This window comes from Puma concolor, chromosome F2 (genome assembly GCF_028749965.1).
Source record: "Puma concolor isolate L17-30 chromosome F2, mPumCon1.1.hap2, whole genome shotgun sequence".
Classification (NCBI taxonomy): Eukaryota; Metazoa; Chordata; class Mammalia; order Carnivora; family Felidae; genus Puma; species Puma concolor.
The window spans coordinates 10,328,252-10,342,075 of NC_141684.1; positions in this window are offsets into that span (position 1 = coordinate 10,328,252).

Genomic DNA, 13,824 nt, shown 5'->3' on the forward strand with positions numbered 1-13,824 from the left:
GAAAGATACAACTACTAAGGAAGATAGATAATAAGTGCAGAGCCCTCATGAATGAGACTAGTGTCCTTATAAAAGAGACCCTAGAGAGCTCCTTCACCCCTCCTACCCATATAAGGAATAGCAGAAAGACACAGTCTATGAACCAGGAAGTGGACCTTCACCAGACACGAAACAGGCTGGCACCTTATCGTGGACTTCCAGCCTTCAGAACTGTGATATATTTCTGCTGTTTATAAGCTACCCAGTCTTGGACTAAGACAGAAGGCCACATGGGTTCACTGGTGAATTCTACCAAACGTTTAAGGAAGAAATTCTGTCAAACTTGTCTATAATCTCTTTCAGAAAATAGGAGAGGGAACACTTCTTAAATCGTTCTATGAGGCTAGCATTACAAGAATACCAAAATCAGATAGAGGCAGTACAAGAATGGAAGCCTAGAGAACAATATCTCTCATAACATAGATGCAAATATCTTCAACAAGATATTGCAAATCAATAATCTAAAAGAAGGATTATACACCATGACCAAGTGAGATTTACTCTAGGTATGTGAGGGTGGATGAACATTTAAAAGTTAATTGATGTAATTATCATACCAACAGAATAAAAAAGTAACATACAAATGTGAGACCTGAAACCATAAAAATCTTAGAAGAGCACACAGGCAGTAATTTCTCTGCTACTGGCTGTAGCAACATTTTTCTAGATATGTCTCCTGAGGCAAGAAAAAGAAAATAAAAAATAAACTACTGGGACTACATCAAAATAAGAAGCTTCTGCACAGCAAAGGAAACAATCAACAAACTAAAAGACAACCTGATGAATGAGAGACTATATTTGCAAATGACATATCTCATAAAGGGTTAGTATCCAAAATATATAAGGAACTTATACAACTCAACACCAAAAAGCCAAATAATCCAATTAAAAAATGGGCAAAACACATAAACAGACATTTCTCCAAAGAAGACGTCCAGATGGACAACAGATGCTCAGCATCACTAATAATCATGGAAATGCAGATCAAAACCACAATGAGATATCACTTCACATGTGTCGGAACGGCTAAAATCAAAACCACAAGAAACAATAAGTGTCGGTGAAAATGTGGAGGAAAAGGAACACTTGTACACTGTTGGTGGCAATGCAAACTGGTGCAGCCACTGTGCAAAACAATATAAGTGTTTCTCCAAAAATTAAAAATAGAATTACCACATGATCCAGTAATTCCACTACTAGGTATTTACCCAAAGAATACAAAACACCACTTCAAAAATATGCCCCCCCATGTTTATTGCAGCATTATGCACTGATTGACAACAGTCAAATTATGGAAGCAACCCAAGGTTACGTCAACAGATGAATAGATAGTTCAATATTCGCAAATCAATCAATGTGATACATCACATTAATAAAAGAAAAGATAAGAACCATATGATCCTGTCAATCGATGCAGAAAAAGCATTTGACAAAATTCAGCATCGTTTCTTAATAAAAACCCTCGAGAAAATCGGGATAGAGGGAACATACTTAAACATCATAAAAGCCATTTATGAAAAGCCCACAGCTAATATCATCCTCAATGGGGAAAAACTGAGAGCTTTCCTCCTGAGATCAGGAACATGACAGGGATGTCCACTCTCACTGCTGTTGTTTAACATAGTGTTGGAAGTTCTAGCATCAGCAATCAGACAACAAAAGGAAATCAAAGGCATCAAAATTGGCAAAGATGAAGTCAAGCTTTCACTTTTTGCAGATGACATGATACTGTACATGGAAAACCCGATAGACTCCACCAAAGGTCTGTCAGAACTGATACATAAATCCAGCAAAGTCGCAGGATACAAAATTAATGTACAGAAATCAGTCGCATTCTTATACACTAATAATGAAGCAACAGAAGGACAAATAAAGAAACTGATCCCATTCACAACTGCACCAAGAATCATAAAATACCTAGGGATAAACCTAACCAAAGATGCAAAAGATCTGTATGCTGAAAACTATACAAAGCTAATGAAGGAAATTGACGAAGACATAAAGAAATGGAAAAACATTCTGTGATCATGGATTGGAAGAATAAATATTGTTAAAATGTCAATACTGGAGCACTTGGGTGGCTCAGTCGGTTAAGCATCCGACTTTGGCTCAGGTCATGATCTCACAGTTTGTGGGTTTGAGCCCTGCATCAGGCTCTGTGCTGACAGCTTGCTCAGAGCCTGGCACCTGCTTCAGATTCTGCATCTCCTTCTCTCTCTCTGCCCCTCTCCTGTTCATGCTCTGTCTCTCTTTGTCTCTCAAAAATAAATGAAGGTTAAAAAAAATTAAAAAATAAATAAAAAAATAAAATGTCAATACTACCCAAAGCAATCTATACTTTCAATGCAATCCCAATCAAAATTGCACCAGCATTCTTCTCGAAGCTAGAACAAGCAATCCCAAAATTTGTATGGAACCATAAAAGACCCCGAACAGCCAAAGTAATTTTGAAGAAGAAGACCAAAGCGGGAGGCATCACAGTCCCAGACTTTAGCCTCTACTACAAAGCTGTAATCATCAAGAGAGCATGGTATTGGCACAAAAACAGACACATAGACCGATGGAATTGAATAGTGACTCCAGAATTGGACGCACAAAAGTATGGCCAACTAATCTTTGACAAAGCAGGAAACGATATCCAATGGAAAAAAGACAGTCTCTTTAACAAATGGTGCTGGGAGAACTGGACAGCAACATGCAGAAGGATGAAACTAGACCACTTTCTTACACCATTCACAAAAATAAACTCACAATGGATAAAAGACCTGAATGTGAGACAGGAAACCATCAAAACCCTAGAGGAGAAAGCAAGAAAAAACCTCTTTGACCTCAGCTGCAGCAATTTCTTAGTTGACACATCTCCAAAGGCAAGGGAATTAAAAGCAAAAATGAACTATTGGGACCTCATAAAGATAAAAAGCTTCTGCACTGCAAAGGAAACAATCAACAAAACTAAAAGGCAACTGACAGAATGGGAAAAGCTATTTGCAAATGACATATTGGACAAAGGGCTAGTATCCAAAATCTACAAAGAACTCACCAAACTCCACACCCGAAAAACAAATAATCCAGTGAAGAAATGGGCAGAAGACATGAATAGACGCTTCTCTGAAGAAGACATCCAGATGGCCAACAGGCACATGAAAAGATGCTCAACGTCGCTCCTCATCAGGGAAATACAAATCAAAACCACACTGAGATATCACCTCATGCCGGTCAGAGTGGCTAAAATGAAGAAATCAGGAGTGTATAGATGCTGGAGAGGATGTGGAGAAACGGGAACCCTCTTGCACTGTTGCTGGGAATGCAAACTGGTATAGCCACTCTGGAAAACGGTGTGGAGGTTCCTCAAAAAATTAAAAACAGATCTACCCTACGACCCAGCAATAGCACTGCTAGGAATTTACCCAAGGGATACAGGAGTGCTGATGCATAGGGGCACTTGCACCCCAATGTTTATAGGAGCACTTTCAACAATAGTCAAATTATGGAAAGAGCCTAAATGTCCATCAACTGATGAATGGATAAAGAAGTCGTGGTTTATATATACAATGGAATAGTACTTGGCAATGAGAAAGAATGAAATATGGCCCTTTGTAGCAACGTGGATGGAACTGGAGATTGTTATGCTAAGTGAAATAAGTCAGACAGAGAAAGACAGATACCATATGTTTTCACTCTTATGTGGATCTTGAGAAACTTAACAGAAGACCATGGGGGAGGAGAAGGAAAAAAAAAGTTAGAGAGGGAGGGAGCCAAACCATAAGAGACTCTTAAAAACTGAGAACAAACTGAGGGTTGATGGGGAGTGGGGGATGGGCATTGAGGAGGGCACCTGTTGGGATGAGCACTGGGTGTTGTACGGAAACCAATTTGACAATAAATTTCATATTAAAACAACAAAAAAACAGATGGATAGATAAAGAAGAAGTCGCATGTACACACACACACACACACACGAATATTACTCAGCCATAAAAAAGCATCAAATCTTGTCATTTGCAACAACATGGATAGATCTAGAGGGTATAACGCTAAATGAAATAAGTCAAAGAAAGACAAATACCATCTAATTTCACTTATGTGTAGAATTTAAGAGTCAAACAAATGAACAAAGAAAAAAGAGACAATAAAAAAAAGCAGAGTCTTAACTATAAGGAATAAACAGTGGTTCACAGAGGGGAGGGGACTGGGGTATGGAGGAAATAGGCGAAAAGGGTTAAGAGTATACCCGTTGTGGGGCACCTGGGTGGCTCAGTTGGCTAAGCGTCTGACTTCAACTCAGGTCATGATCTCACGGTTTGTGAGTTCGAGCCCCGTGTCAGGCTCTGAGCTGTCAGCACAGAGAGGTTCTGTGTCTCCCTGTGTCTCTCTTCTCCTCTCCCTCTCACGGTCTGTGTCTCTCTGTCTCTCAAAAATGAATAAACGTTAAAAAAAATTTTTTTTTAATTTTTTTTTTTCCCAACGTTTATTTATTTTTGGGATAGAGAGAGACAGAGCATGAACGGGGGAGGGGCAGAGAGAGAGGGAGACACAGAATCGGAAACAGGCTCCAGGCTCTGAGCCATCAGCCCAGAGCCTGACGCGGGGCTCGAACTCACGGACCGCGAGATCGTGACCTGGTTGAAGTCGGACGCTTAACCGACTGCGCCACCCAGGCGCCCCCAAAAAAATTTTTTTTTAAAGAGTATACTTGTCATGATGAGTACTGAGTAATGTGTAGAATTGTTGCCTTACTATATTGTACACCTGAAACTAATAGGACACTGTATGTTAAGTACACTGGAATCAAATAAATAAATAATAATAGTAATAAAAGAAATAATATATGCTTTATCAGTTGATGCAGAACAAGCATTTAACGAATCGTAACAGCTCTTCACAAAAAAAAAAAAATATTCAGAAAACTAGGAATAGAATGACCTTCCTCAACCTGATAAAGAACATCTACATAAAACTTACAGCCCACATAGTAGAAAATGGTGAGAATCTGGATGCTTTCTCCCTAAGACTGATGATAAAGCATTATGACCCCTTTCACCATTCTTGTTCAATAGTTTGAAGTCCTGCTATTTCCAAAAAAAAAAAAAAAAAAAGGAAAAAAATGTATACAGGTATACGAACTGGAAAAGAAGCCATGAAACTGGTTTCATTTGCAGAAGACATGCTTGTCCATGTAGAATATTCTAAGGAACCAATGAAAAAACTCCTGGCAGTGATAAGCAATTATAGCAACATAACAGGATACAATGTTAATACACAAACACCAATTGCTTTCCCATATATCAACAATGAGCAGTTGGAATTTGATATTGGAAAGCAATACCATTCACAATAGCACCAAAAAATGAAAAGCTTAGTTATAAAGCAACAAAATACATACAGGATTTAAATATGGAAAATTATAAAAACCTCATGAAAGGACTCAAAGAAGGACCAAGAAACATTCCATGCTCCTGCATTTCTAAAGCTCAGTATCATTAACATGTCAGCTCTTTCCATCTGTTGCAGAGATTCAATGCAATCCCAGGCAAAATCCCAGAATTCTGGTTTTCAGATATTGGAAACGACAGGTTCTAAGGTTTATATGGAAAGGCAAAATAGCTAGAATAGCCAAGGCTGCACTAATGCAGAGAAACAAAGTTGGAGGGCTCACATTAATAAATAAACTTCAAGGCTCACTATATCAAGCTGCACTAATCAAGTTAGCATGGCACTGGTTGAAGAGGAGGCGGATGGATCAATGGAGAAGAACAAATAGTCCAGAAATAGACCCACACAAATATAGGCAACTGACCTTTGACAAAGGAGAGAAGGCACAGCTTTGGGAGCAGCCCCACGTTCCGCTAGTTTTTGCTGGAGATTGGATCCATTCCTCGAATGTCCTAGATCACTAAGGATGACATCAGGACTTAAGAATGTGTCTGGAGAAAGGAACATTTTTGTTACTGAACTATTTGGCATCCTGCTGCTAAACTACATTCAAACAGCCCTTAGGTCCACCTCACCGTTCCTTGGTGTCTTGTCTGGAACCAGCATACACAGGGGGTGTTTCTCATCACACTATGCACACATTATTGAAACCTGCCCAAGATCGGCCATCTTAGGGCCTGAAATTTACTCTGTCTCGCTCTCTGACGTTTGTCTGCTGTTGAAAACTGCGTTGTTCCTCTTCTCTCCTGGTCTTCCTATGGGACCATCTCTTGTCCTCCAAAGTTCCCTCCTGTGTTTACGATGAGGCACTCCCTGGGGTCAGCGAGGACTGAGATAAGGGGTCATTACAGGGAGACTCTCAATGATAGTTCAATATTGAAGAACCTGGAATGATGGAGCAGGATACAGTGTGAAGGCTTTTGTTTCCACTGCTCTTGAGTCTTCCTCTACTTGGTTAGAGGCATCCTGATGTCAATCTCATAACTCACAGTTACGTCATTAAGGGCTTAGGTACCCGAGAGCAAGCTTTACAAGGTACCCACCATATTCCCAGAAGAAAGCCAGTTGGACAGTCCCAACATCTATGCTTGCCCCCATTTGGCCACCATGTTCCTACCATGCAGTTAAAAGTGACACTGACAAAAGGTCCCCTCATGCTTGCTTTCTCCAAGAAGCTCCTCTTCATATTCTCCAAAGACGAGGTAATCCTTTCAAATAGTTTGTGTTTTATCTACTTTTACTATTAATCTCTGGAAAATAGTGGGAAACCTTGAGAGACTTTGGGCCATTGCATAAAGTTGACACAGCCTCCTATGGGATGTAAGATACTGTTTTCTTCTTTTTCTTTTAATCCGGAGGTGTCTCAAAATAACTCTTGTATAAATTCTGCACTCCAAATTATTGGCTCTCTCATCGATAGAGAGCAAGAATTTTGTCTATTTGGTTCTCTGTTGGATCCTCAGATCCTGAAACAGTTCCTAGAATGGTCACTGGAGAATAAAATCCATTAGGTGATTTATAAAGAAATGTTGAATGGACTAATGCATGAGTTGCTCTATAAATAACTTAGTAAACAACATATGATTTGATGTTCACCCTATAGAACATGGTAGTTATCCACAAACATTAGTTAGCGTTTCTCATTCTGTACCAAGGGATCGGGGGCACAGGCACTGTGGAACTGAGGATTTCTTCTATTAAGCACCAAATGCTTTTAGAAGACCTTGACTCTCTGAAAGGAGATTTTCTAGGCCTTCCCCTTAACGATCAGGAACCATGCACTTCTACTGAATGACGTCCACATTCCATTCCTGGGGGTGAGAGATTTTACTCCCACTCGATACTTTCTTTTTCCATTCTTTACTCTTCAAATAGCAGAAAATCTCAAAAATGAAAATTCTCAGGATCTAATTTGGGAGGTGGATACATTGGTTAAAATCCCTGAGAAAAGCAGGAAATTGTTGGCTTTCTTTAGCTTACCATTTCTCTTTGAGGGAGGTTTCCACACACGGGACAAAAAGAGCACAATTTTGAGGTGCCGAGCCCGGGTGCTGCTGATTGCAGGGGGGCTAGTATCTTAAAGTGTTGGAGTTTGTTACAGCATCCATTCCTTCTATGCCTCTTGGGTCTGGAGGCTAGTCAGTGAATGTTTTCTCACTGGTGCCCAGCAAATACCCAACAGAGAATTCCAGGGAATAATAATAAGCCTAAAGCATGGGAAGCCTTTCGTTTGCAAGCTGGTCCAGTTTTCCTGCAATCTCTTGGGATCTACCAAATACAGGCGAACAGGAGAAGGTGAGACAGTTCACTATGAATGACTCCTGGCAGGACCCAGGAGTCGCTTACTCCCAGGTCCTTTTAATCCATCTCTAACCCTTCACTTAGGGCCCCTCAAACTTTGGGATGTCAGAACTGAGCTCCCTTTCCTGTCACAGTTCCTTTCACGTGTGAGGCGACCTCCGGGACAGCAGATCAAGGACGGGTTGCTTTGCCTCACAAGCTGGCTCTTGGGGCTCTCTCTGTGCTCTTTCCTGAGTGGCTTCAACCGTTGGACAAGTTGAGTCATTTGATTCTGCTGAGAAATAAAGACATTTTTCCCCAGAGTAGACCCAGACGATGCCCCATGAGAACATCACTTCAGCATGAAAACTCCAGCCTCAGGAAATATGTGCCGTTGCGATGCTCTCCTAGGATATGGCTCCCAATTTCTTCAAACCCCTGTCGGTGACAGTGAGGCCTTCATGGATGCTTTCAAGAGTGGGCCTTGGGGCGCCTGGGTGGCGCAGTCGGTTAAGCGTCCGACTTCAGCCAGGTCACGATCTCACGGTCCGTGAGTTCGAGCCCCGCGTCAGGCTCTGGGCTGATGGCTCGGAGCCTGGAGCCTGTTTCCGATTCTGTGTCTCCCTCTCTCTCTGCCCCTCCCCCGTTCATGCTCTCTCTCTGTCCCAAAAATAAATAAAAACGTTGAAGAGTGGGCCTCATGGGTTCCATCAACCTTTTTTGTTTCTCTGCCTCTGATAGGGACACTAGGGTAGAGCAGCCTGAAAATAGCTTCAAATGTGGATAATATTGTTTCCCTTCAGTAATAAGAGACAGTGCCCCCCAGTGCTGATGTGGTCTTTGGGGGCTAGTAGGAGGCAAAACATTGTGGGTGTACGAAACCCCGTTGAATTAAAATAATCAAAATCACTTTTATGTTATGTGTATTTCACCACAATAAAGACAGTGAAAAAAACTATGAGATTATAATACAATTTAAATAGAATATTTATATCCCGTATAGGATCCCTGTGAAGCCACGGATGAAGGATAAAGAGGTATCACTACTTAAAAATCGAAAACTTCCGTTTGGTATAATATGCCATAAGAATGTTTATGACGCATTTGAAACACGTTTGCGGTCCAAGATTAATAGCATTATTTATTTTTTTATTTTCTTTAAATTCAAGTTAGTTGACATATGGTGCAATAATGGTTTCAGGAGTAGCAATGTTAACAGCTTTAAATGTAAACCTATTCTGCCAATCAAGAAAAAATTACAAAAAATAATAAAGTGAGTAAATAACATCAAAGGAAATAATGCAAAAAGTACAAATGCTTTTCAATGTGAAAATATGCCTTGCCTCACCCACATTTTTAAGTAAAAATGGAAACAGAGAAATAATTCTACGCATAGGACTTGAATCGAGACATTGACATTATCAACCATCCCAGGTAGACAATGGAGCACGTACGTGGACCCTGTTATATGCCGTTGGCAACTTACATTGCTACAGTAATTTTGAGAGGTGATTTTGCAATTTTTATCAAAACTAAAAGTGTCCATAAACTATGTCCCTGCAATTCCACTTAGGTGATCTGATGCTGGACAAGTTTATGTATCAGGAGTAGTGGCATGAATGCCGTAAGATATACATGTGTAAGAATTTTTGTCGCAGTCATATTTGCAATAACAAAATGAATCGAAACAATCTGAAGGGCCTGAAGCAGGGTGGGAAGGATTTAAATTAAATATAGTGGAGGGAGGGGCACCTGGGTGGCTCAGTCTGTTAAGCATCCGACCCTTGATTTTGGCTCAGGTCACGATCTCAGGGTCCGAGAATTTGAACTCCCCTCACCCCATCCAGCTCTGTGCTGATGGCGTGAAGTCTGCTTGGGATTCTCTCTCTTCCTCTCTCTTTGCCTCTCCCCCACTTGTGTGTGTATGCCCTCTCTCTCTCCCAAAACAAACAAACAAATACATAACTTAAAAATATACATAGTATAATGAGGTGCCCTAGCATCACTAAAATAATGAAGTAGAATTAATAAGAAAGTACCAGAATGAAAAGGTATCTACTGTATACAATTCCATGGAAAAAGGAAGCTGCTGAAGAATATTTATGATATGATCTCGAACTTGAGTCCTGGGGAAGCCTGGGGAAGAATTTTACTTCTTACTTGTGTACCTCAAAATTTTGTCATCATAGTCGCATTTTAATTTGCTTTTGCTTTTTTTGAATTTTTGTCCTTTTATTTTATTTTTTTTTTAAGTTTATTTATTTATGTTGAGAGAGAGAGAGAGAGAGAGAGAGAGAGAGAGAGAATGGGGCAGGGGCAGAGAGAAGGCGAGAGAGAATCCCAACCAGGCTCTGCACTATCAGCCTGGAGCCCGATGGGAGGCTAGGTCTCACTACCCTGAGATCATGACCTGAGCCAAAATCAAGAGTCGGATGCTCAACTCGCTGAGCCACCCAGGTGCCCCTGAATTTTTGTACTGTTAAAAATGATTATGATATCTTTCTATCTCTATAACTTTGAAAAAATTTACTTTTCCTTCCAAGCTAATCATCACTATCCCACTGTTCACTTGGAACAGGGAAGGGGTTTCCATTCTTTCTAGATGCTTTGCTGATTTGCAGAGAATGGAGTTCTTTCCTGACCGCAAGAGGAATTTGCCTTGTCTTACCCTCCTCCTTTGGCTCTCGGTAGGCTCCTAGCCGCAGCCCGCATTCCCTCGTGAGCTGCAAACCTCTGTTCTTACACAGGCTATTGGGGAGGTCAGCACTGGGGGCCTGATGAACAGATGCCTCCTACGCACTGGCCCCTAGGGCTGAGGTTTGCATTTATAAGTTTCTAATTCGTGAAAGGGCTGCTAAAAGCAGCAATAAAATATGTCCTGGGGCACCCAGGGTGCGTTTTCAGGATCTGAGATATAAATGTGTGAAAACAAGCCACTGGGCAACACACATCCCGTCTACACCTACTCCCTCTCTGTGCCTGTTGTTCTCACCTCTTCTTGCCTTATCTGGCGCCCTTCTCGTCTTCTTCATGTTCACCTTCACACACACTTGGTTTTTGTATGTTCCGGGACTCATTACAGGGAATGGCTTCATGTGTGTATCATAGACCAAGAGTACACAATAGCCAGGCCGGGCTTCCGCTGGGCTGACTGGAAAAACGGGTCTTTCAAACCCTGTTATAGATTCCCTGCGAAGAGGCCAGAGCTGCGGATTTGGGGAAGGGATGAAAGCGATCCGTTCCGTTTTAGTCGTGTCCAACTTGAGCTTTCGGTGAGATAATCTGGTGGTTTCTACAAGCCAGAATGGGGGAGATCTGGGCCGCGGACACAGGGTAGGGCGTCACCAGCATTCACCTGGCTGGTAAGAGGCAGAGCTAGAATCCACCCACAAGTTGTGTGCCTCCCCAACCCTGAACACATCTGACACTCAGTATTGCTGACGGCTTCGACGACCCCGAGTTCATCTTGAACTTCTTTCTTCACAGCTCTTTTCCATTAATACAGTACATGGTCAACAAAAGCAACCTACAACGGGTTGGGGGGCTTCCTCAATCAGTTGGTGGGTTAGCCATTGGACGCATCTTTTCAGATGGGGGAATTCTGAGTCTTAGAGCAGTCATAAATTGTGGCCTTTTCAGACACGTGCCAGAAGAAACTGAGCTTCAGCTTATGGGTGCTGGCTGAGTTCTTAGGGATTATTTGTTTCCAAGGTGTCACTTTCAGAAGATGAGGAAACTGATCCCAGGGCAATGAAGTGGTTGGTTCAAAGTCCTAAAAGCACTGGATGGCAGAGGATCCTTTAAAGTTAAAATAGTTCTACTCCACCTCTCCACCCACCATTTAACCTCCTCTAAGATATTCCTGATGTCCTCAACCCAACACAACAAGAGAACTTGTTAGACCAAGCAAAACAAACATTTTTAGAAGACCAAGCCCCTTATCCCTTACCTGTAAAATGCTAAGAATCAAAAAGTTCCTCCCCGTTTATCTTGTTTTACACGATTACAACAAGCAGTCATTCATGCAGGGGAATAGGACGTTTACCCCATAGTAAAATTGATCTTATCATCGGTGAGGTGGGACTCACGAGCACTCACAAACACTCAGTGCCTACGAACCTCTCGACGCCTTAGCAGAACAGCTTTGCAATTGTATAAACATCGGTTTAGCCCAGCAACACCAATTATTAGTTGTGTGATGTTTGTGGGAATTGCCTTTTAGAACCTGTTTTCTAATTTGTGAAATGGGGATTAGAAATGCCTCATGTGTGTAGATCCATTGAAGCAGTTGAAAAACAGAAGCAGGAGTAACTCTTAGTCAGGTGCCTGACACACAGAAAGAGCTCAATAAATGGTTTACAGAAAATGCGGTGCCTGGAAAAATTTGCTGGGTTTCCCGGGAGCATGCGAAGCTGAGGGAAGAAAGCAATACCACTTTAAAAAAATTTCCAAGGAATAACTAAACCTGATGAGATATTAGATGATAAAGCTGAATGATCATTTTGACACATCATTAGAAATATTTTCTGTCTTTCTGAAATCTATATACCTAGATTAAGAAGGATTATTCCCTTGTCTGGCAGAGATTTGAAGAAGTTTCTCCCCTGGCTCATACTTTTTTAGTGACTTAAGTCACTATTTACGTTTATTCACTCATCAAAAAATAAGTTTTTAGCACCATTATGTGCTAAGCATTGTCCTAGACTCTGCAAATATATACATAAACTGGAGCCATTTACATGCCTTCCAAAAGCCCACAAGTCTGACTTTTTGCCTCCTGCTCCAATGGCAAGGAAGCAAGGGAGTGAAATGGGATTTAGAATACAATCCATGACCTTGGTGAGCACATAGTCCTTATTCCCAGTTGGAATGCACTCCAGCCATCTTGGACAGGTGTTGATCATTCCTACTGGAACACGTCCAATGAACACGTCTACTTCAAAGGGCAGCCATGTCCACTGCGTAAACTTTTAATCTGCCCCGTGTTGGCCTTTTATCGAATCAACTTTATCCCTATAACCTGATTCCCTTGGCTTCTAACCTCTATTGTGTTGGTCCTTTATTGAACCAGCTTTATCCCTATAACCGGACTCCATTGGTTTCTAATCTCTTCTATGTTGGCTGTTTATTGAGCCAACTTTATTTCTACAAGCAGAGTCCACTGGTGGAGTCCAGCCTTCATTCTAATTCTTTGTCTTTATGTAGTGGTAAAAACAATGCAGGTGGGGTCAGAAGAACCTGTGTAATCTTGTGCTGCCACTGACACAAACTATGTGAGCTTGAGCAAGACTTTCAGCTCTCTGAGCTCAGTTTCCTAATGTAGGATGGGGAGTGGAAATAACCACCTGACGACAGTTTCCTTGCTTCCCGAAAAATATGATAAAGCGGCTCATTTTATTCTATCTTATACAGTTGAAGCTTTTGCTATACTTACGGTTTAATTCTTGAGATGGCTTGACTCCTGCCCATACATCCTCAGTGCTGGAAGAGGGCTTACTTATTATGTGGGGGTGAATTAAATGCTATTCCCTGAATCAATTACCGCTCTGTGTCTCCTTGACACAGAGCACTGAAACCCACTGAATTGTGCCATATATTGGTAGAGCCTTCTACAGACAGAGTTTTGAGTTTTCTAAACTGGGTAAGAGGAAGTACACGAGTTTTCCTTCTTGAAATTCCATGCATTGTATTGGAAGGCGAACGTGATGGTTAATTTCATGTGCAACTTGACTGGACCATGGGGTGCCCAGATGTTTGATTAAACATTACTTCCGGGTGTGTCTGTGAAGGTGTTTCTTGATGACATTAACATATGAATCAGTAGATTGAATAAACCGGATCGTCTTCCCTAATGGGATGGGCCTCCGCCAGAGGCCTTAATAGGAGAAAAAGGCTTGAGGAAGGGGGAATTTGCTGTTTCTGCCTGACTCTTCCAGCTGGGACATGGGAATTCTTCCACCTTCAGACTCAGGCTGGAACTACACTATATCAGCTCTTAGGTTTGTCGGGCCTTCTGACCCAGACTAGAACAATACTTTTGGCTCTTTTCGGTCTCCAGACCTTCAGGATCTG